This window comes from Carlito syrichta, unplaced genomic scaffold (genome assembly GCF_000164805.1).
Source record: "Carlito syrichta isolate Samal-C Ts95f unplaced genomic scaffold, Tarsius_syrichta-2.0.1 Scaffold303297, whole genome shotgun sequence".
NCBI lineage: Eukaryota > Metazoa > Chordata > Mammalia > Primates > Tarsiidae > Carlito > Carlito syrichta.
The window spans coordinates 389,667-412,578 of NW_007247393.1; the positions used below are offsets into that span (position 1 = coordinate 389,667).

The 22,912-nt window shown below is 38.2% G+C and overlaps 1 pseudogene; it reads left to right on the forward strand.

Moving 5' to 3' along the window:
- The first annotated feature begins 12,688 nt into the window (after nucleotides 1–12,688).
- LOC103260685 lies at nucleotides 12,689–13,302 on the forward strand (annotated as a pseudogene).
- Nucleotides 13,303–22,912: the final 9,610 nt, after the last annotated feature.

Genomic DNA, 22,912 nt, shown 5'->3' on the forward strand with positions numbered 1-22,912 from the left:
TGCAATCCCGGCACGTTGGGAGGCCGAGGCGGGAGGATTGCTTGAGCCCAGGAAGAGTTCGAGGCCAGCCTGGGCAACGCAGCGAGGTCCAGTCTCTGCCAAAAACAAAGTGGTTGTTGTTGTTGTTTTTCTTCTCATCAAAAAAATGAGGCAGGCGTGGTCTGCCCCTGTAGCCCCAGCTACTCTGGAGGCTGAGGAAGGAGGATCGCCTGAGCCCGGAGGTCAGGACTGCGGTGAGCCGTCTCATGCCGCTGCACTCCAGCCTGGGGGACAGAGCGAGACCCCGACTAAAAATAGAAAGAAAAGAAAGAAACAAAAGAAAACTCACACCCTATGCCAAGCTTGACTTTGTTGGGGAGTGGACGAGGTGGGGGAGTATTCGGTTTGTTTTTTTATTTTTTGCAAAAGATGTTCAGCATAATTATATCTTTTAGACTTAAGCGACGGACTTAAAACGTGGAAACTGCAGAATCCCTTCACGTTTGCTGTCTTCACACAAGGCAGGCAGGTGCCATCATGCCCGCTTTGTAGATGAAGAAACAAGCCCGGGGTCAAAGTCAAGTGGCTGATGGGTGGCAGGAGAGTCCGGACTCCTAGCAAGTCCGGTCTTCCCGGAGCAGCTCTGCCGTGGCTCCAGCTCACAGGACAAAGCAGAAGGCCCTCCAGACCTGGGGCACTGGGGCGGTGCTGGGTCTTGGTCTGCATGGTGGTGGTTTCCTCTGCCTTCTTCCTCCCGTTCTTCTGCTCCATGGTTCCCTTTTCTGGCCTCTTCTCCCTGCTGTTTGCTTTACATTAGTCCTCTCTTCCTTGCCCTGGACCCGGAGGTGAAAGTGGCCTTTGGCTGCATGACCTACATTTCCCTTAGAGATGTTCAAGGGATTTTATGGTGACCATTGAGATCTGCCTTCCTTCTTCCTATGTTCCTTCTACCAAATCTCAGATTGAGACACCTTCAAAATAAACCTAGAAAAAAATAAGTGAAATATTCTGATATGGACTGTTATTTAATGGTGGTATGAACTTTAAAGCATAACAGAGCGAGATAGGCAAGTTTAAAAAGACTAATAAAGATAAGAAGATTGACTAGGTCCTCCTCAGGACTTTGTCGTGTTTAAAGACAGACTCAAAGCACGTTATGCTGAGTGCCTGAGTCGGAGGGCCTGGCCCCAGGCCTGGCTGTGTCATACCTTCTGCGAGGCCCTACGGGTATTAGGAGTTTTGCGGTACCTGTCTACACAGTCCATCAGAATGAGAAGCCCTTGAACTCTAGCCCTCTGGTCCCCCTCTTTTCACTGCTTGGTCCTTCCTTGTCTAGATTGGTATGTGTGGGTAGGTACTCTGGTTTTTACAGCAAAAGCACTTTATTTTGATTTACTGTTCCATTAGGTTATTGTGTTATCTCTTTTATTCCACTTATTTATTTGTTTAGGTTTGGAAAGTAAAAATTAGACATTTTTCCCCCCAGCAGATCCCAAATAGTTTGTCATTTCATCTCTGCATGCTTTAGTTTGCGCCCTAAACTATCCCATGATAGTTTTGCTTGGATCAAGACCCATAGTTTACACTTTGCATTTGTTTCTTCTGCCTCTTAAGTCTCTTTTAAGCTGCATGGGTCCCACTACTTCACTACGACCTTGGTTTTTCTCTCTTCTTGCCATTGGCTTATTCAAAAACAAGATTGGCTTTCTCACACACTAAGTCTGTTTTTCTGTATACCGGAATAAGCAACAATTTCTACGTGAATCTTGTTCATCTGCCTTCATTTTTCATCTTCTAGAGCAGTACTCTCCAAGAGAACTATAACATATGCCACAAGGGCAAGCCACATACGTGATTATAAGTTTTCCAGTAGCCACGTTAGGCACATAAGAAACAGGTGGAATTTTAATGATTTAATTTGTTTAATATAACCAGAAGAGTATAATTTTCAATGTCATCAACATCAATGAGATATTTCACATTCTTCTTTCTGGCAGAGTCTTCCAAAGCTGGTGTGAACCCTGCCCACACAGCACTTCTCAGGGTGGGCCAGTCACATTTCAAATACTCTGTATTCGCATGTGGCTGGTGGCCACTGGGCTGGGCGGGCAGGTCTAGATACAGAGCTCCTTGCTTAAGCTGGCACACCAGGTCCCAGCAGGATCCTTCCCTGGCCAGCCTCGCTCGTCGCCTTCATACATGAAACATTTGAACGATGGAACTTTCCATGGTTCTTCATCCGTAATTTCGTTCAGATCATTCCCCTTACTTGTAACACCCTGTCTCTTTTCTTCCTCCTGTCAGCTCTATCCTCCTTCAACGCCTGTCTCCTCCACCAGGCTTTGATGATGCCCCTGTGCTTTGAAGTCACTCCCTCCTCTCAGCTGTCATCGCGGTCCTGTGCTTCCCCGTCATTTGCGCTCATTCTGTGTCTGCTGTGTTGCTTTCTTGAGACTCTGAAACCCCAGCTGGGTGGCCGGCTTTCTGAGGGCAGGAACACCTCCCATCAGGGAAACAAGAACACACTACCTTGCCTCGTCCTCTGGAGTTCTATAATGATACGTACAGATAATGGGTTCATTTCTCATGATCTTATTTTCAGAAGACAACTTGTTCATTTCTCATGAAACGAATATAGCAAAATGTAAACTGTGTTAGCACAGCAGTTAAAAACTTGCACTCCAGAGTCAGCATGCATATCTTCTGTCCAGGCTCTCCCTTTCCCTGGCTGCGTGAACTTGTTTAAGTTAATTAATCTCTGTGCTTGGGTTTCTTCTTCTGTAAAGTGGGAATAATAAAGTATCTCCCTTATAGATCGGTCATGAGAATTAAATGAGATGATTGTGCCCTAAAGTAGCAAGTACTCAGTAAAGCTTAGCTATTGCTGTTATTACTAATAGTGAAATATTTGTTGCTCTGTTTGATGTATTAGAATATTAAATATTCACAATAGGATTTTAGGAATTTCCAAATGGAACAAATGAAAGCCACAATGTATTAAACTGGAAAAATAAAGTCACACCCAAATATTTGTTGAACTATGCATTTAGTTTGACTGCAGGATATTTGTGTCATCAACATTTAACATAAGCAAGGTAGGCACACATTAAACGTCTGATTTCAAGATGACTGATCAAGTAATTAGGTATAGGCATGGCATAGGCAGAGCATAGACATAGGCATAGACAGATATTTCAGGGGTTTCAGACTTTTGGTCATGGGGATGGCAAAAAAATTATACTGTTTTTCAATCTGTCACATTGACTGCCCACAAACTAATGTCCACAAGACATTAACTGATTCTTAAACTGATGCATATTAGTAAATTGTGCTTCTCATTGATTGATAGATAATACTTGCATTATCCACATTGTACTTCTGCTAATTATTTCCTATTCTAGGATTGTATTTACTAGGCTCTTTTGAGTAGTTTCATCACCAACTTTTCTTTAATTTCCTTGGTCTTTATTTCTACATTTTAGGATCCTCATATCAAGGAACTAAGCCATATTTACCTTTAAGTACCACAGGATATTATGGCTATGTTCTGAAATTAGAGAATTGCTTCTAGAACAACTTAGAATGTACTGGGAAGATGGAAAAACCACCAAAAATTATTTGGTGATTAGTTTTTGTTTTTGTTTTTAAAGGATATAGTATATATATAGCCTTTCTTTACTCGTTTACTTAATTAACAAATATTTGCTGAGTCCTTCTTGGTGAGTGTTTCTTGGTGTTCCACAGTCCTTTAGTTATGAAGACTCAAGACGGAGTTGGCGGTAGCCCTCTCAAAAGGGCAGATGGACATTTAAACAAGCAACTGAAGTAACTGCAGGGAGGGCAGTACCAGAGAAGACAGCAGATGCTGTGGCATGAATGACTTGTAGGTACCCCAATATGGAGAATGGTTGACTTGAATGACTGCAGTCCTTGAATCAAAATGAAGCAAATCCAGAAAATGTATGGAAGTGTTACATTTTAAATGGTACTTTGAAGGAAGGGCGAGACGGATGTCTAGAATGACAGAAACTTTCTTTTTTGGCAGGTTAGCGTAAAGCTGTAAACAGTATTAAGATTCAGTTCTCATGAACACTCCTACCTTGTCTTCTAGAAACGGGTTTCGTATTGCATGTTTCCTTTTGTTGCTGTTCTTAGTCTGTTCTCTCCTTTGTGATTTCAGAGGAGTCACCATCAATGCACACTGAGTTTGTACCAGGCAGTGCACTAAGCAGGAGAGAGACTAGGTAAGTACTTTTTTTGCAGACACCATGCTCATTGCTGTGTTTTCTTTGTTTGTTTGTTTAACTTCAATTGTGTCAGTTCTTTCACGCTTCTTTCAAACCTCTTGGAGGTCTTCACCTTACTGGGATTTATGATCCTGTTTTCCTCTCTTTCACATCAGATGTTTTAATCCATAAGCCTATGAAAGATACTGAATATTCCATTTCCTGTTTCTTATGAATAGTCATAATAAATACCAACTTGTTATTTCCCCCATTCACTTCTTTACCCTTTCTCTCTATTCCTATGACCTCTCTGATTTTTCTGTCCTCTTTCCAATTACCTTGAAATTTGTGATGATCTCTTCCAGTTGTGTGGGGATATGCCTTTCAGATAGATGTTCCTTGACTTACAGTGGGGTCATATCAATAAACCCATTGTCAGTTGAAAATATCATTAAGTCAAGAATGCATGCATACACCTACTGCACATCATAGCATAGCCTAGCCTACCTTAAACGTGCTCTGAACTCTCGCACCCGCCTCCAGTTGGGCCAAAGCATCTGGCCACACAGTTCACTGGAGAGCACTAGCTGTTGACCTTGTTTATGACTGTGTGGCGGACAGCATCAGGAGAGCGGATCAGACCTGGGAAAAGATCAAAATTCAGAATTCGAAGTACTGTTTCTACTGAATGGGTGTTGCTTTCTCACCATTTAATGTCGAAAAGTCGTAAGTCAAACCATCAAAATCAGGGTAGGAGGACTGACTGTAGTGTTTTGTAAAGCATTCTCCCTCTCCCTTTAGTTTTTTAATCCTGAAATTTGTTGTTTTGAAGAAAGTTATTTTTGTCATGTAATTGACTCACAGAAGAAAGGTTAATCTGAATGATCAAGGGGTGTTAATTTGTGGGTTAAAATGTGTTAAACAGTTGATAGGAAGTCTGTTTAAGTCAATTAGAGAGGCTAATGAAGATGTTTCCAGGGTGTTATGGAACCTTTTGAAGTTCTCTTGGAATTCCTTACTATTCCCTATGGCACCTGGCTAAACACACGCTATTGCACTCAGGTTTTTAAGTCTGTGTGAATTCTAATAGATATGAATAGGTCAACAGATTTAGAAGAAGTTTGGCTTTATTATCCTTTGTTATAAGAAATTAAATTCATGACTCAATTCATCATTACCAAGATGGAAGACATAATTAGCAGCATTGTTATCTTTGCTACTTAAACATATTTTCTAATAAAAATGTAACTGCACTATAAAGCCAACAAAAAATTTCTAGTTTTTGTTTTTTGAGTATATACCTCCTTGTCTTAAAAATGAGATTAGTGCCATTATTGTAGGTTTTTAAATGTTAAGTATGTCTTGTAGAAAGGTGCAATTCATAAAGACATATAATTTGCTGTGGTCATTTAAAGAAATGATTTGTTTTCTTCCCTAAAATTACTTGAAGTAATATTGTGAGACATTTTAGTGTTGGTTATTATCTTCAAACAGTTAATATTATTACACAGAGTTTAATATTATACTCATTTTCAGTAGTTGAATATAATTTTTGCATGATAATAGTATTATTTAAGATGAATAAAGCATTACAACTTCAACAGTTTAAATCCACGAGAGACATGAGCGTAAAAATTACATTTTAAAATGTATTTTTCACTTAGCATCAGGATTACTATAGTACTATTTTTTATTACTTATGTCAGTTTACTAGTAATAAACACATTTAACATTTCAGCTTCTTCTTCCAACCTTTCAGTTTAATTATTTAGAGACTGATGAAAAACAAGTCTTGTTTGCTAAAGGGATTTCTGCAATGATGGATTAAATGCCAGAATAATGAAACCACACATCTTTAAAAATATGCTGAAGAATAGATGTTTTGTGATGAATTTCCACAAAAATATCATATTTCTAAAATATTTTAAGCCATTCGTAGTATTAGTTTTTAATCTACTGTGGAAGCACCGTGAGTCCAGTCTTTTGTAGCTCATTAGCAATTTCTTTAATGAGTTTTTTGGTGTGATAGATAGTTAAAGTAGCAGACAAATGACAGATTGTTTGCCTTTAATGATTTCCCTGTTTCAAGCCCATTACAAAGCAATTAGAAATCTGACAGCATTTTCACTCTGCATTACTGATCATCTAAAGTGATGAAGAATGAGAGGTGATGAATATTAATTGTATATTTTCATATGATTATCATAAATTATTACCTTGTCTGATGTGCTGCAGGTGAGGCAGGAGCATTAGAGAAAGGCAGTCAAATATATTAATTTGAGAGACTATATTGTTTTTTAAAAATATTTGTCTATAGTATATGTCTTAGTCTGCAATGTGAGTCTCTGTGAATATTCCTCTATGAATATTAAACTAACGATTGTTAGTTTCTATCTATATTTGGGACAACTTAAATAAGTTTCTTATTTGAGTACAAGAAAAGGAAAGATTATTTCACAATACAGTATACCTATATGTATTTAGGTTTAGGATCTTAAAAATCTAATTTAGAAAGTGAGATATTAGTATACATATTATATATATGTGTATATAATATGTATACATAATTCAGATATATTAGTACAGAGAAAGAAGCTCTTAGAAGTAGATTTTACGTTAATATTAGGTTAAAGCCTAGGTTAAAGTAACTCTGTGAAAAAAGAAGTAAAATAAGTGTGACCAGATGTAGAGTAAGATTTTTCTAGGGCCTCTGCAACTGTTCTTTGGTCTTACCCCATGGTTTATCCTGTTTCCCCCATTTCCTGCTTCAAGTAGATGAGGCTAAGTCTGTTGTCAGGATGCAAGCTGTTGTTACTTGGCTACTGCTTGGGCTTGAAGTAAGTGTTGGTCCAGAAACTAGACCCAGGAATAGTGTTTGGTGCAGTAAGAACTGGCAAATCGAAAGCATTTGAAATGATTGGAAATATATTAGGATCGACTGGATTTTTTAAAATGTGGTACATGTACACGAAGGAATATTATGCAACCCTAAAGAAGGACAAAATTATGAACTTTGCAGCAACTTGGATGGACTTAGAGGCTATAATATTGAGTAACCTTTCACAGAAACAAAGAACTGAGTATCACATGTTCTCATTCATAAGCGGACCTTGAACGAGTATCATAGTACTATAAGAAAGGGATTGGCAGTAGTGGGAAACTGCGGGGGTGGGGGCTCACCTCGTCAACAAGGGTACATGCAAAATGAGCATTTGTATACCTAACCCCCTGAATTGAACCCCACATATTTAAAATCAAAAGTTAAATTAAAAGAAAAGAAATATATTAGGATCAGTGTTACCAAGGTAAATTAATTTCTGTTTTGGCGTCTCTCTAATGATGTGTATTAGCCGGTCATCAATACATGGGTGAGTTGAATTTCATTGCACTCATGAAGCCATGTCTTCATTTGGTCCTATCTTTTGGACCTTTCAGTTTGCTCTGCAGAATGTCATCCATGACAGATATGAGCCATCTTGGATCCACCTTTTTGGATCTTTATTGAATAATCTATATGGAAATCAATAAGATAGATTTTTTACATGCTGCTTTGAAACTGTTGTCCTTATTTTATATTCACCTTTATGTGTTCTCATTTTATACAACTTTAAGGAAGAGTGGTCAGCCTTCACAAATGAACTTTTTATGTTCTGGAGAGTGGAAGAGAACCATTTGAAATTTATTGCACATTTACTCAGGGAAAAGTTAGGTGTCCTAATGAGAAAGCAAGTTGTCAGTAAAGGAGATTGAGTCTCTAGCCGGGCTCAGTGCTCAGTCTGTAATCCCAGCGTTTTGGGAGGCTGAGGTGAGTGGATTGCCTGAGCCCGCGGGTTCGAGACCCACCTGGGCAACTTGGCGAGACCTCATCTCTACAATGAATAAAAAATTAGCCAGGTGTGGTAGTGTGTGCCTGTGGTAGCTACTTGGAAGGCTGAGGCAGAAGGATCGCCGAAGCCTAGCAGGTCAAGGCTGCGGTGGCCGGGAGAGTGCCACTGCACTCCAGTCTGGGCCACAGAGTGAGACTCCAACTCAAAAAAAAAAAAAAAAAAAAGGAGATTGAGTCTCTAGCATTCAATGGCCCAGTTTAAGAATCTTTGTACTGGCTGAGATTTCCAGATATGTTGCTTACTCGCTGTGTGTGGCGACCTCTCAGATCTTGCTTCTCGGGGACCCCCTTCATCTCCAGAGCCCCACTAACACATCCCACTGAGTCAGAGCTGTGGCTCCCAGTGCCCACAACTCCTTTCTGCAATGTTCCTTGGCCGAGTCTTAGTCCAAACTTTTAAACTGATCCTATTTACAACCCAACCATTCCTTGCTTCTCCTTTCACTTCTAAACATACCACCAATCGGCAAGGCTACAGTAGTTTCCCCTTATCAGCAGTTTCGGTTAACCATGGTCAACTGTAGTCTGTAAAATAAAATATTTTGAGACAGATCACAGTCACATAACTTTATTACAATATATTGTTACAATTGTCCCATTTTATTATTAGCTATTGTTAATTTCTTACTGTGCTTCGTGTGTGTGTGTGTGTGTGTGTGTGTGTGTGTGTGTGTGTGTGACTGAGACTTGGTACTCTACTATATGCACTTTCAGGCATCTACTGGGGGTCTCAAAATGTATCCCTCACAGAAAAAGCGAAACTACTATATTTGACTTTCGGCCAAAGGCTCTACTTCTTTCTTTAGAGAAATTGGTTTGGAAAACTTACATATTTTTTCCTATGACAGAGAACAGTTATTCCTCCCTCTGTGTTTAGAAACTTGGGCTGTCCAACCATGGCTCAAAATGAGGAAACAGATTGTAAATTCTAAATTGTAAATAGTTGCATCTTCTCTGATACCAAAAACTCTCTGGAATATATTCTACTATGTCTAAAAATTGTTCCTGGACGGTGCAGGAGGCAGATCTAAATACAAAAATGATCACCAACGTTTATAATTACAAGCACTTTTGCATGTTGCCTATTTTCTCGCCTGATCCTTGTAACGGTCCTATGACACAGGTAAGGCAGGTCCAGTACTAGCATCATGCATGTAAGGAAATAAGCCTGTGAAGGGACAGTGGCAAGATTCCAGCCCAAATCAAATCTTGAATTTGCTGTCACGCCTCAGCTCCCATGTGTGAAAGCTCTTCTAGCTAAAATAGTATAGGTAGAAAGACTTTAGAGTTCCCCTTCTATTATTGTCCCTCACCTCCATGTTTTAGACAGGTAGGGAAGGTGAGCAGGAGGTCTGGTCTAGAACGAGGACCAGAACTTCAGAACTTCCTGACCTGGTCCCCGTGGCCTTTGCATTACAGAGCACTACCTTCATGTTTTCTGAAGCTACGGGACCATTTTCCTGAGTTGTATTTTTGTCACTTACTAAGTTATATCAAACAGGTGTGGCTGAGCAAATATAAATAATCTCCCTTCGTTATTCTGTTTTTAAGTCATAAAATGAAGTCAGTTGGATGTGGCATCACTTTTTCATAATGTAAGTATCTCCCCTAAACATTGTGGAGCATGCTAAGACAAGAGAGGAAGAAAAGAGTGTGACTCCCTTGTGTTGAGAGAGCTGAGGGGAGAGAGGTTGTATTCCCAGCCCCACCTCCCTCTGAGTGCACCAGCACAAATAATGCCTCAGGACACTCTTGCCTTTCCAGCACCCCTGATGGATTGCTTCCCTGGCTTAGAAAGATGAGACCAAACAATCATTCGGTGGCCAAACTTTAACTTCCTAAGATATCTAAATTCTTATATTTTTTAAATGGTAACAGAGGCTAGGAAAGTAGAGATGTTAATTGCACGATGAGGAACAACATAGGTAGCTTAGTTCAGCAAGGCGTTGACTCCAGCCTTGTTCTCTACTACAAGCCAAATATTTGACTTCCTGTCCCCAACGGGGCCTCGTTCCAGTGTAGTCCTGTTCCCACCCGTGTATCAGCCAGCTGGTCTTGTGGCAAACCCTTCACTTCTAGAAAATTTGGTTCCTCTCTAGACTCCACACGTGCTTGACCTTCTTTCTATAGCTCCCTTCTCTGCCACACTCAAGTTTCAAGTGTTTTTTTACCAGCACTTATATTTCAAACACCACTCCAATATTTATTACCCTCTCTAGCCATACAAGAGGCTTTTAATTCATTCACAAAGCATTTCCTTGTTCCCGCTAAAAATGTTTACCTTAATGGGGTTTATATTTTGTCCCCGGGCCACACCACTTGGTTGAATTAGCAGGTCATTTAAGAACCCTAGGGGGAAAAAGTTCAACAAGTTAGAAGGAAAACGAATGAAATAAACTTTTTAGATCGTAGAGATTGCAGGGACCTGAAGTAATAGAGTTAAAACACAAAGGAAGTCAAGATTCCTATCAGCCATCAGTAAAAACAGCGGCTCAGTTCTGAAACAAACCCTGAAAAGAAGGATGTGTCAGTAGCCATTGGTCTACACTTGAGGCCAATTTCTGAATTCATTCCTTCCTAAATCATTTTTTTCCTATCTTACTGAATTGAAGAATGGAATAAGACGATCTACAACATTGAAATAGATTACACTGTTTCGTTTTCACTTGATATTACGACCTGTCATTCTGTCATAGAAAGCTACTAAGTTCATAGGGCATATTTGGCTTTTCAGATACTATACTGGTTGTTTTCTAATATTTTATGTGCTGGGAGGTGTTACTAATTGATTGTTTAATTTGTTATTGCATGTTCCTAGGTTAAACTTAGCTGTCTAATTACCAAAATCATTTTCCTCCTTGCTTTAAAAATGGGTGTGCTTTCCCTTTTCCAGTCTCCAGTGACTTCTTTTCCCCATCGTTTTGAGATGGTGAAAGCAGAGAAATATAGTTAAAAGGAGTCAGAGGGAAAAGAAATAAAAATATATTATTTATCCCTATATATCAGTCATATCATCCATGTGACCTATTCTATTCTATCCTATTCTATGTTGACAGTCATAAATATTTGACAGACATTTTAATTCATTTTTTAACTTCTTGAAGTTTAAATTAGCTCTCCTCTCAAGAAAAAAAAGCCTACAATGTACTTCTTAAAGATTGGTTAGCATATTCCATACCCCTCTGTAGACTTTTTTATTTATACTACTAGGATCTTCAAACAAGCATTTTCTTGTGATTATTTAGTTTCAGACAAGGTTGAGTTACCTAGTATAATGCCTCAACATATCAGGCAGTTCACTGTACTTGTTCTGTTCATGCTTAGAAGTTTAGCACTGCTGATTAGTGGGTGCTGGGATTATAACCAAAGAATTTCAAGTAAGTAAAAAACATTAGACTTGATGCTATATGTTATCCTTAAGAATAAGGCACTTAGGCCGTGCTCAGTGGCTCAACCTGTAATCCCAGCACTTTGGGAGGCCGAGGCGAGTGGATTGCCTGAGCCTATGGGTTCAAGACCAGTCCAGGCAACTTGGTGAGACCTCGTCTCTACAATAAATAAAAAAAATTAGCCAGACATGGTAGCACATGCCTGTAGTTGCGGCTACTTGGAAGGCTGAGGCAGAAGGATCAACGGAGCCCAGCAGGTTGACGCTGGGGTGGCCGCGAGCGTGCCACTGCATTCCAGCCTGGGCGACAGAGTAAGACTCCAACTCAAAAAAAAAAAGGCACTTAAAATAATAAAACTGTAACCAACAGTTTGTGTTTGTGAAAATCATCAGGTTTTAGAGGATGTTTCTGTACTCTGGAACGTTGAAGATAGCAGGCCACATTATTAAAGCACTGTTACCAATGTTATAGATAAATGCTTTTCTAAAATGACCAAATGAGACCAAGGTTGTGCCTGTCGTCCCAGCACCCTGGGAGGCTGAGGCGAGAGGATTGCTCAAGCCCAGGAATTTGACGCTAGCCTGGGCAACATAGCAAGACCTAGCCTCAACGAAAAATAAATATAAATAAAAATAGCCAGGTATGGTAGCGTGCACCTATAGTCCCAGCTACTTGGGAAGCTGAGGCAGAAGGATTGCTTGAACCTGGTGAGTTGAGCCTGCAGTGAGCCATGATGGTGCCACTGCACTCCAGCCTGGGTGATGGAAAGAGACCTCAATTTAAAATAATAAAAAATACCTGATCAAATGGAAACCACATGTTGGAACCATTTTATATTAAAACTAGCAGATAATTAAGTATGATGAAATCTCACTTTTTGAATATTTAAAATAAAGCATTATATTCCAAAGAAATGTCCAATTGGTGGCAAGCCACGTTAGGCTATGCTGCTCAATAACTCAGGTATAGGAAAAGGTCATGGTCTGCAGCCACTTGGAAAGTTTTGCAAAACACCGAGCTCTAATTTATGTTGCTTCTAACTAAATCAAGAAACCCTCATCAAGACGGTGAAAATTACAACGAGGCAACTGTCACCTCAGTTTAGAAGTCAAATTTACTGAAGTTGGAAAACTCAAAATGGAAATGAAGTATATCGTCAAAGAATAACACATGAAGTATATACAAGTTTGTGAGGGAGGGGTCACAAGATGGCAGCCAAGACAGTGGAGCGCCATAAGCTGAAGCTGGCTAAACTAAAGCAAGAACGTCCTGCTCGTGGTTTGGAGACCAAAGAAATAAAGCAGGATCTCATCAATAGACTCCAGGCATACCTTGAAGAGCATGTGAAGAGGAGGCAGATGAAGAAGACCTACTGGAAGATGAAACAGGTAGAACCAAAGCCCGTAAAGGTCCCTGTCCAAGAGGAAGAAGCCCTGAAAAAACTGTTGATGTAGCAGCAGAGAAGAAAGGGTTACAAACTGCATCTGAAATACCTCAGACTGAGAGAATGCTGAAGAGGCCTGGACCAGTCACTGTGCTGTGAACCTGGAGGGCAGAAAGCTGGTCAGCAACAAGGTTTGGGATTTCTTGAGTTCCACCAAAAGGTCTGTCATCTGACACCAAACTCTGGTTGATAAGCTAAAGGAAAGGGCGCAAGGATTTGGTTTGAACGTTTCTTCAATCTCCAGAAAGTCTGAAGATGATGAGAAACTGAAAAAGAGGAAGGAGTGATTTGGGATTGTCACAAGTCCAGCTGGAACTGGAACCACAGAGGACAATACAGGAGTCAAGACGAAGAACAGAACGCTTTGGGATTGCCTGATGAACGGTTCTTTGTTTTTATTTTTATTTTAAAGATGTGGGGTGCAATTCAGGATTTAGGTATATAAGTGGGCAGTGTATAGGTAAAGTCTGGGCCTCCCTTTGGTCTCTACTTTGCCTTATTGATGTTGTGTCTCTGCTTCCCACTCCAACTGTATCCTGCTACTTGTCGTTCTCTTTCTTATAGTATTATGGTAGATGTTCAGGGTCTGAACATGAGTGAGGAATAGTTCTTGATGCTTTCTGTTCTCTGTGGTTTCCATTTCTCTGATTCTTCCTGGTCACATCTATACTTAAATGCACAGTCACTCACCTATCCGGCCTCTCAGGGAGCATGGATCTTAGGTACATCTGTGAACTGCAGCAGCAATTTGAATTATTGCTGTTCCAACTTTAAGATTATTGTGTTTTTGTTTTGATTATTTTGATGTTAATTTTAAAAAAAAGAAAAGAGGGGAAAAAAGAAAAAGAGACAGAAAACAGAGGCCTTATGTTTATGCGTCAGGGAACACAAATAAAATAGTCATTCTAATGGTATGGTGTCTTCCAACTGGCAAAATGAAAATTGTGTCTAATGTGAATGGCAAATGGCAATGGAGGTGAGGCCATTTCCTCCTCACTCCTCAAAGACTGCATACTCTTCTGCCTTTTAGGTTGAATCACCTCAGAGCCTGAGTATTTAGTCTGGCATACTAAAGGAGCTGAATTTTGTTATCTGGATGTAGGTGGATGCAAGATTTCTCCAAGGATTCATTGAGCTAGTCACATTATTATTAAATGATCTCTCAAAAAGCTGATATATTTGTTTTGAGATTGAGTTGTACATTGTAGAAAGGAAATGAAGTCATACCTCTCCAATATAGGGAATATTATGACTAGCTGAATTATAAAGTTGTATGTGTTGAAAGCTGAACACAGTAGTTGAAAGCTCTTAGGCTGCTAGTTGCTAACTGTGAGCTCATTGCTTTTTGCTATGGTGGTGTTTATCATGTTCATGTTGAATCCAATTATGTCTGAACTTAATTGTTTAGTAAAAACCTAATGATAATTAATTCTGTCTATCGTTATTTAAATAAGTCAGTGATTTCTCTTCCATAAAAGTAAATAGAATAATTCATATACATGAATGTTTTTAACTATTTTCCTCTTATAGAGGAGTCAATCCTTAGCCATTACCACACAAGATTTATTTTTTGTTGTTTTGTTTTGTTTTGAGTGGAAGTCTCACTCTGTCGCCCAGGCTGGAGTGCAGTGGCACCCTCACAGCCACTGCAGCCTGGACCTACTGGGCTCAGGCGATCCTTCCGCCTCAGACTTCCAAGTACCTGGAACTACACCACATCCGGCTAGTTTTTGTGATTTACTGTAGAGAACGAGGGCTCACCAAGTTGCCCAGGCTGGTCTCAAACCTGCGGGCTCAGGCAGTCCTCTCACCTTGGCCTCCCAAAGTGCTGGGATTACAGGTTGAGCCATGGTGCCCGGCCCACACAGGATTTCTTTATCAAGGAGTGAGCACTAGGTGAGCACCGGAGCACTCTTTTGTCACCTCAGATTCGGCACACCACCCAGATGGTGATCTTTTATCACCTTTAAATTTCACCCCTGGAGAATATTGTATCATAGTTGTTGTTGAAGCAAATTGGAAGCCCAAATTTATGTCATCGGTTTTGAAGGATTTGTTTCTGAATAGAAGTTGAGCAACTTTTCTGTTCTGTTCTAGTTGGCTTACCAGTGCCTTTCAATTGGTTTCCATCTTCCCATGATGGCTTACAGAATTGCTTTCTGCTGCAGCCCTATGAAATGCAGGCTAAGTCCTATAAGCTGTAAGTATAAAAATTCAGAAGACTTTATTGGTATAATTACTGTGTCATTTGGCATACCTATAGACAGGAAGATTGTATATTAATAAGGGAAGAGGAAAAGAAAAAATCTCCTTGCACTCCAATGTAGCACATTGGTAGAAAGATCTTCAGATCATTTATTCAAATAGCAGCTCCTGGATTGGCATTAAACTACTTCCTCCTTCTTTGTGATCAACAGGGCTTTCAGCTTTCCAAGGTCAAGAGCTGCATTTAATGCATGTGAATAATAAACTTATGCAAAATAAAAGGGAATTTCATGCTTGGGAAGAAAAGAAGTTTGAGCGCTTTTATCCTTACCTAAAGAACACCGTCCATTAAAATAATATAGAGAGACAGGAATTTTTTTCCTGCCTTCATTTTGGAAAATTGACATAAAGACCTTAAGATTTCCCATACAACATTTAAAAACTTTCCTGAGCCTGCGCCAGTGTCACATGATAATCTTTTATTTCTAAAGAATTACATGTTTCTCTCTCTAAAAGGGAGCTAAAGCAAGAGTTGAATAATCTCTTACCTATAAAATATGCATATTTATGAAAAAAGTGGGTACATTTGAAAAATTGCATGTATTTTTATGCTCCTATTTACTTGTTACTATGGCAACCACTACACTGCCTAGTATTTATGTTGTCTAAAATTCAGAGCACCTTTTCAAAGAAATAAATATGCCAGAACCATGTATTATATTTACTTTAGTTTAGAAAAATATTTATTCTAATGCATATTTTTGAAGAAAAATAGCAATAAATAATGTAAACGTAAGCCTGGCTTAAATAGTACTTTTTCTGTGGTATGTTTTCAAAATCAAAGTAATTGCATTTATTCTTTTTTATTTTCTGTGTTATAAAAAGTCAGAATAAGGAATAGAAATAATTTTTTAAAAAAACTCATGAGTCAATCTTGAAATATAGTCACTTCAGTGTTCCTATTTTAATGATTTAATATTTTGATTCATAACAAATTTTTGAAAATATAAAACATGAACACTCAGACCAAATATTTAATGCTAGCCACACAAATCAGAAAATGTAGTTTGCTTTTCTGATTAATGATAATTGTTAATATCTGTGAACAAAAGAGTTCTATTTTATATTTGAAGTGAAAGGCATGGTTGCTGTTACTTTTCTTAGTTTAATTATTTAAATTGTTTTCTGGCATATGTGTTACATAAATACAAGTTTCTAATGCTTAACATCAAAATGGAAATTATGAAGCATAAAATTGAACATGTTTCATGTCATGTATTACCTGTTAAGAAAAACTGCAATGCAGCATTTAAATACAACAGAACATTGAGCATATTGTCTCTGAAACTTGTAAACAGGATGGATCTACAGTTTCACAGTTTATGTTGACAGTATCTTTGTGGGAAATGTAATTATCAAATGAATTATAACATGTCTTAGTTTTAAGATTATTAATAGTAATTTTAATTGCCTTATTCAAGATAATTGGATATGTTCTCAAAAGTATATGAGAAAGGGAACATTGGGCTAATTAGAGATTTTGAATTTAGTTATCTTTAAAATATCTAGAAGCTTAATATATATTCTATATTTTAGGAATGTCTTCTTTTAATTAAACGTTTTTCTAAGTAGAATTAACTTATAATCCGTAAAATCTCACTCATGATCCCTTGGTATTCCCCCTTGAGAATGGATATAATTTAAACATTTGAATAATGGTAATTAAAAAAAATTCACTACCAGTCTGAACACTACTCTGAACTTTGCAAAGTTAAGAAATAATGTTTTACTTCACTAACGGATGCCATTAGATGGGCTTCTATATAGCATTTCTGGTAGTCTTAGAAATTGATCCATTTCCAACCACTGAGGGCAACATAGTGAGACCTGTCTCTACAAAAAAAAATTTAAATTAGACAGGTGTGGTGGTGTGTGCCTGTAGTCCCAGCTATTCAGGAAACTGATGTGAGAGGGTCACTTCAGCCCAGGAGTTCAAGGCTGCAGTGAGCTGTGATCATGCCACTGGCCACTGTACTTCAATCTGGGTAATGGGGTGAGACCCTGATGCAAAAAAAAAAAATTCATTTCTAAAAAGTAATACAATTTGAAGATACACATCAACAACCTTAAAATTGTGTATACACTTTGATCCAGAAATTTAACTTCTAGAACTCTTAAGGAACTATTCAGTGGCATGGTCAATGGTGTGTATACAAAAAAACACAGTTTTATTTACAACAAGAAGCATTTGGAACAACTAGGATATAAAAAGGTAATAAAAATTATGTTCTCAACAAATATTTAATAACATAGGAATATTCTTATTACGTGAATACAGTTGTATATATTTTATTTTATTTTTCAGAAATGGGGTCTCACTATGTTGCCCAGGCTAGACTTGAACTCTTTGGCTTAAAGGATCCTTTCACTTCAGCATCCTGAGTAGTTGGGATTACAGGCACATGCCACTGCACCCACTTTTGTATATAAACTGTAATATGGTCACACCTTTAAAGAAAAGGTTTTAAAATTACCAATGGAAGACTAAAAACAAACAAAAAAATTGTAATGGCAACTAATTCCAAGAATAGGTAATGGTAAGGGATTTTTACAAATCTATTTACCTTTCTAGCCTTAGTATGGGCATTTCTATAATAACTCTAGGTATCATTCAAATTGTTTTTAATAAGACATGTTCATAAAATTGTGTTTACATTCATTGTAATGAAAATTCAACCTATGGAGGAACAATATTGTCTTGCCCAACATTAAATCTATTGTCTTTTTTTTTTAAAGTCAGTTGGTACTCAGTAGATATTTTGTTGATTGAATGAATAGGTGAAGGGATCAGGAATTACCAAAATGGCTTCAAGGAAAACACATTTGGAGGGCCACAAAGATGCCTTGTTAATGTGCAACTAAACTTGATTTGTTTATCATAACAATAGATGACAGGATAACAAAGTGATAAGGGTATACAAGAACTGCTTTGCTCATAGTAGTTTAGTACCATAAAATGAGGTGAAAACCAGATAGCTAGATTTATCCTAGGACATTCGATTTATACATTTATGCAATTACAGCTATAAAAATAAATAAGCAAAACCCTTTATTATTGACATTTTAACAGGAAAAATAACTTATTTGACAGTCCTAAGCTCCAGTCTTTAACCTCCTCACTTAAGAAAAAATAAACTATTATTTTTATAAAGTGAGTTTCAATAATGCAAATTTACTCAACAATACATCTATTACATTGTAGAATAATAGATTGTTCTATGGAAGCTATATTTCTATCGATGCAAAATTAATTTTAAAAAGAACAATGGGTGAGCCAGTTGCATATATGCATACAGATTTACACAACATCAAAAAATTAGATTTAATGAAAAAATCCAGTGTTTTCCTTTACCGAATTAAATTGTCAGCCTTCCAGACTAGCTCTGTTGGGTAAGGGCCTTTACAAATGAGATCTCTGTGTCTAGTGAGGTTGAGTGCAGCACCAACTTACATCTCCTGAACCAACCATCACTATCTACCTTGGCAATATCATATCCCTGGGGGCCAACCGTGGAGTATAATGGCTTCCACAGTGGTGTGGAGATGTTATTTCACCATTGGTAGGAGGAAAGTGGCCATTAAGTCAGGGAGACCGTGGTGGATGGCAGGAAATACGATATTCTGCTGCTGGAGTGCTGCAGCAATCTGCAAGGGACAGACAGATACTCTGTCTTGGTGGAATATGACCAAGAATGCTCCATAAACATTTCCAAACATGCATTGTTTGTGACTGGCCTTTCAGAGGTCATGTCTTACTCGTCTCCCATCAAATATGTACTAGATATCAGTGTTATACTAGAGAACAGAGGCCTGAGACCTTTTAAGATGATGGAAATCCCAAACCTGTTGTCTTCACTTGGGCCTTTCCACATGCATTTCCTCTGTTCTATGTTATGTCCATCCCGCTAGACAATGTGAGTTTGAATATTCCGTTCTGCTGTAGAAGATAAGAAAGCAAATGGAATGATGAAATTTGTGAGAAGTCTTGAGCATAGGTAGGAGGTAAGCCAGTAACTTATGAGATACAGGTGAAACACATGGGATGTGTTAGAGATACAAGTAAGCAGGCAGTTTGAGAAAGAAAGGCAGAATTCAGATGATGTATTAAATAGACATGGAAGCAAGAATGTAAGCTGAAAACTTGCCAAGACAAAGAACATAAACGGAATAGTGTGGAATAGGCAAGTGTTTATTTATTCAATAGAAAGGTAGAAAGATCAAGTCATGACCTTCCCACTTCTGGGCTGACAGCTATGTCATGCCACCTACTTGTGACATCCAGTATCATCCTGTATTGGCCTACAGTACTGAGTTCAAGAATTGTAAATAAAACCTAGAGCTCTCTACCAAGTTAGTTGGCAAGCTACATCCCTAGACAAGTCTACCTGCCCCTTTGTCTCTCCCATTAGCACATGTGTGTCTTTGACTCCTAGCACCTTCTGTCTGGGCCACCTGGCTCAAGTCTCAACCCTGGTTCTCAAAGCACATCACCATGGGGAAAGCTGATACAGTGCAGAGAGAGCAGAGTGTAGGAATATCATGTAACCCAGGATACAGATATTATGGTGCTGCCCTCATACCCAATGCTAAAGGTGTCAGGCGATTTTATTGCGTTCCTCTGGCTTATTGTTTGTATTTAGTAAATTGTGTGAACTGAGCATTTTAATTTGCTCTGGGTTAGCTTGCGTGGTAATATACTTGGCAGCTACTGTTACATCACGGTAATGTTCCGCTTGACAGGATGTTTTACTTTGAACTTTACTAACCCTCCCTCACAGGTTGAGATTTTGATTTAGTGTATCAATCATCACTATTTGGTTTAGGGACCTAGTATAAGCTATAAAGGGAGTGTTAAGTTATGGTGATTCTATGGCAATCTTAAGCATCTGGTCCACTGTGAAGGAATTATAAGAACCTGTCTCTCACCTTGAAATAGGTCCTTCCTCTAGGCAAAAGCAGGAAAACGAAGCAAATCCCAGTTTACTTAGGAAAGAGAAGTAGGAGGGTATCTGGGAGCCCTGTCCCACTGGAATTCTCTCCTTACAGTTGTGACTGGAAGTACTTATTGTCTAGAATAGTGAACTTCAAATATTTTTTCCTTATGTACTAATAGAGTTTTGAGAAGCATATATGCTCTTGCAAATTTTAAGTTAACACTTAAAATTTCCTATGATAAGCTGAAATAGTTGGAAAAGATGGAATTTTTATGTACTATGAATGTCAACATTTTAAAATAGAACTGTTAGGAGCTGAAAGGAAAATTTATAGAATTACACACCCACATCAAGAAGGTAGAAAGAACTCAAATAAACAGCCTAATGTGTCACCTAAGGGAAGTAGAAAAAGCAAGAACTAAATCCAAAGCCAGTAAAAGAAAATTAATCAAAGTCAGAGCAAAACTAGATGAAACTGAGGCAATAAAAAAAAAAAAGATGGATCAACCAGTCAAAAAGCTGGTTTTTTGAGAGGATAAACAAGATTGACACATCCCCTCACCAGATTAAAAAAGAGAGAGAGGGAGAGATAGATAGATAGATAGATAGATAGATAGATAGAGAGAGAGAAAATCCCAATAAATACAATCAGAAATGGAAAAAGTCAATCTTATAAATGATCCTGAAGCAACACAAAAGATTATCAGATTTTTATAAACATTTTTATGCATGATAGGTTTGAAAATCTAGAGAAAAATGGATAAATTCTTGGAAGTACACAACCTTCCAAGATTGAAACAGGAAGAAATTGAAACCCTAAACAAACCATTAATGAGCCATGAAATAGAATCAGTAATTTTAAAAAAACTGCCTACAAAAAAAGCCCTGGATCAGACAGATCCACAGGTGAATTCTACCTGATGTATAAGGCAGAGCTGGTACCAACTGTACTGAAATTATTTCAAGCAATTGAGAAGAAAGGACTCCTCCCTAACTTATTCTACAAAGTTAATATCATCCTGATATGAAAAATGGTAAAGACATACCTAGAAAGAAAACTACAGGCTATATCCCTGATGAATGGAGATATAAACATCTTCAACAAAACACTAGCAAACTGCCTCTAGCAGCACATCAAAAAGATTATTCATCATCAGGTATTCTTTATTCCTGGGATGCAAGGCTGGTTCAACATATGCAAATCAGTAAATGTAATCCACCATGTAAACAGAAGTAAAAACAAGAACCACATGATTATCTTAATTGATGCAGAAAAACTTTTGATAAAAGCCAACATCCCTTCATGATAAAAACCCTCAACAATCTAGGTATCAAAGTAATATTCTTCAAAATAGTAAGAGCCATCTATGACAAACCCACAGCCAACATCATACTTAAAAGGCAGAAGTTGGAAGCATTCACCAAATAAGACAAGGATGTCCACTCTTACCAACCCCATTGAATATAGTATTGAAAGTCCTAGCCAGAGTAATCAGGCAGGAGAAAGAAATAAAAGGTATATAAAAGGAAAAGGGGAAGTTAAATTATTTCTCTTCACAGAGACGATTTGATTCTATATCTAGAAAACACTATGGATTCCACCAAAAGACTCCTAGCACTGATACATGGCTTCAGAAAAGCCTTGGGATACAAAATCAATGCCCCCAAATCAACTGCATTTCTATACACCAATAGCATTAAAGCTGAGAACCAAATTAAGAACGCAATCACATTTATAATAGCTACCAACAAACAAACAAACAAGCATAGAATACAGGTAACCAAAGAAGTGAAAAATCTCTACATCAAAAACTACAAAACACTACTGAAAGAAATCAAAGATGTCACAAACAAATGTAAAAACACTGTATACTCATGGATTGGAAGAATCAATATTGTTAAAATGTCCGTACTGCCTAAAGTAATATATAGATTCAAAGTAAGCCCTATCAAACTACCAGTATCATTTTTCACAGAGCTAGAGAAAACAAAACTTAAATTCATATGGAAGCAAAGAAAAACCTGAATAGCCAAAGCAATCCTAAGCAAAGCAGTAAAGCTGGAGGCGTCACACTGCCAGACTTTGAACTTTACCACAAGGCTATGTCTTGGACTCAGGGGCACACATATGTACCCATTACATCATCATGTAGAGTGATGTGGGTAGTGGGTCTCAGAGAACCCATACTACAATCAGTGAACATTGTGATTTGCAAGTAGTTTCTGAATACTAATTCCCTATCCTCCACTTTATTCTACTCTCAAAACTATAAGAGATAGCAGCAAAGCTCCCCACCCACAGCCCTGTTTCAAAATGGAACAAGTTCAGAGCCCTGATAAGGGAAGAATAGAGGGCTGAGCAAACATCAGAAATGAAAGCCTCTCCTGTTGTCACTGAATAATGGAACTAAAGAGAAAAGAAAGAGATCTGTTACAAATGAGGAAAAACCAATGGAAGAACACAGGTAATTCCCAGTGTTACAAAGAGAAAACACCTGAAAAAATCAGACCTCAGAGCCCAAACAATGGAAGTCACCAATGAATGACCCCAGAATACAACAGGGATTAGGGAATGGATGGAAAGAGTGAATAAGACTTAAGAAAGACAAGCTGCAATACTGAAAGAACTTGTAACAGATTTTGGCCATAAAAATTTCATTGAGGAAATAAACAGCACAATGACAAGCATGGAAAGCAGAATTAATCAAGCAGAAGAAAGAATCTCAGAACTTGAAGACCCAAACATGAAATTAACTCAATCTGTAAAACATGTAGAAGGAAAACTCACA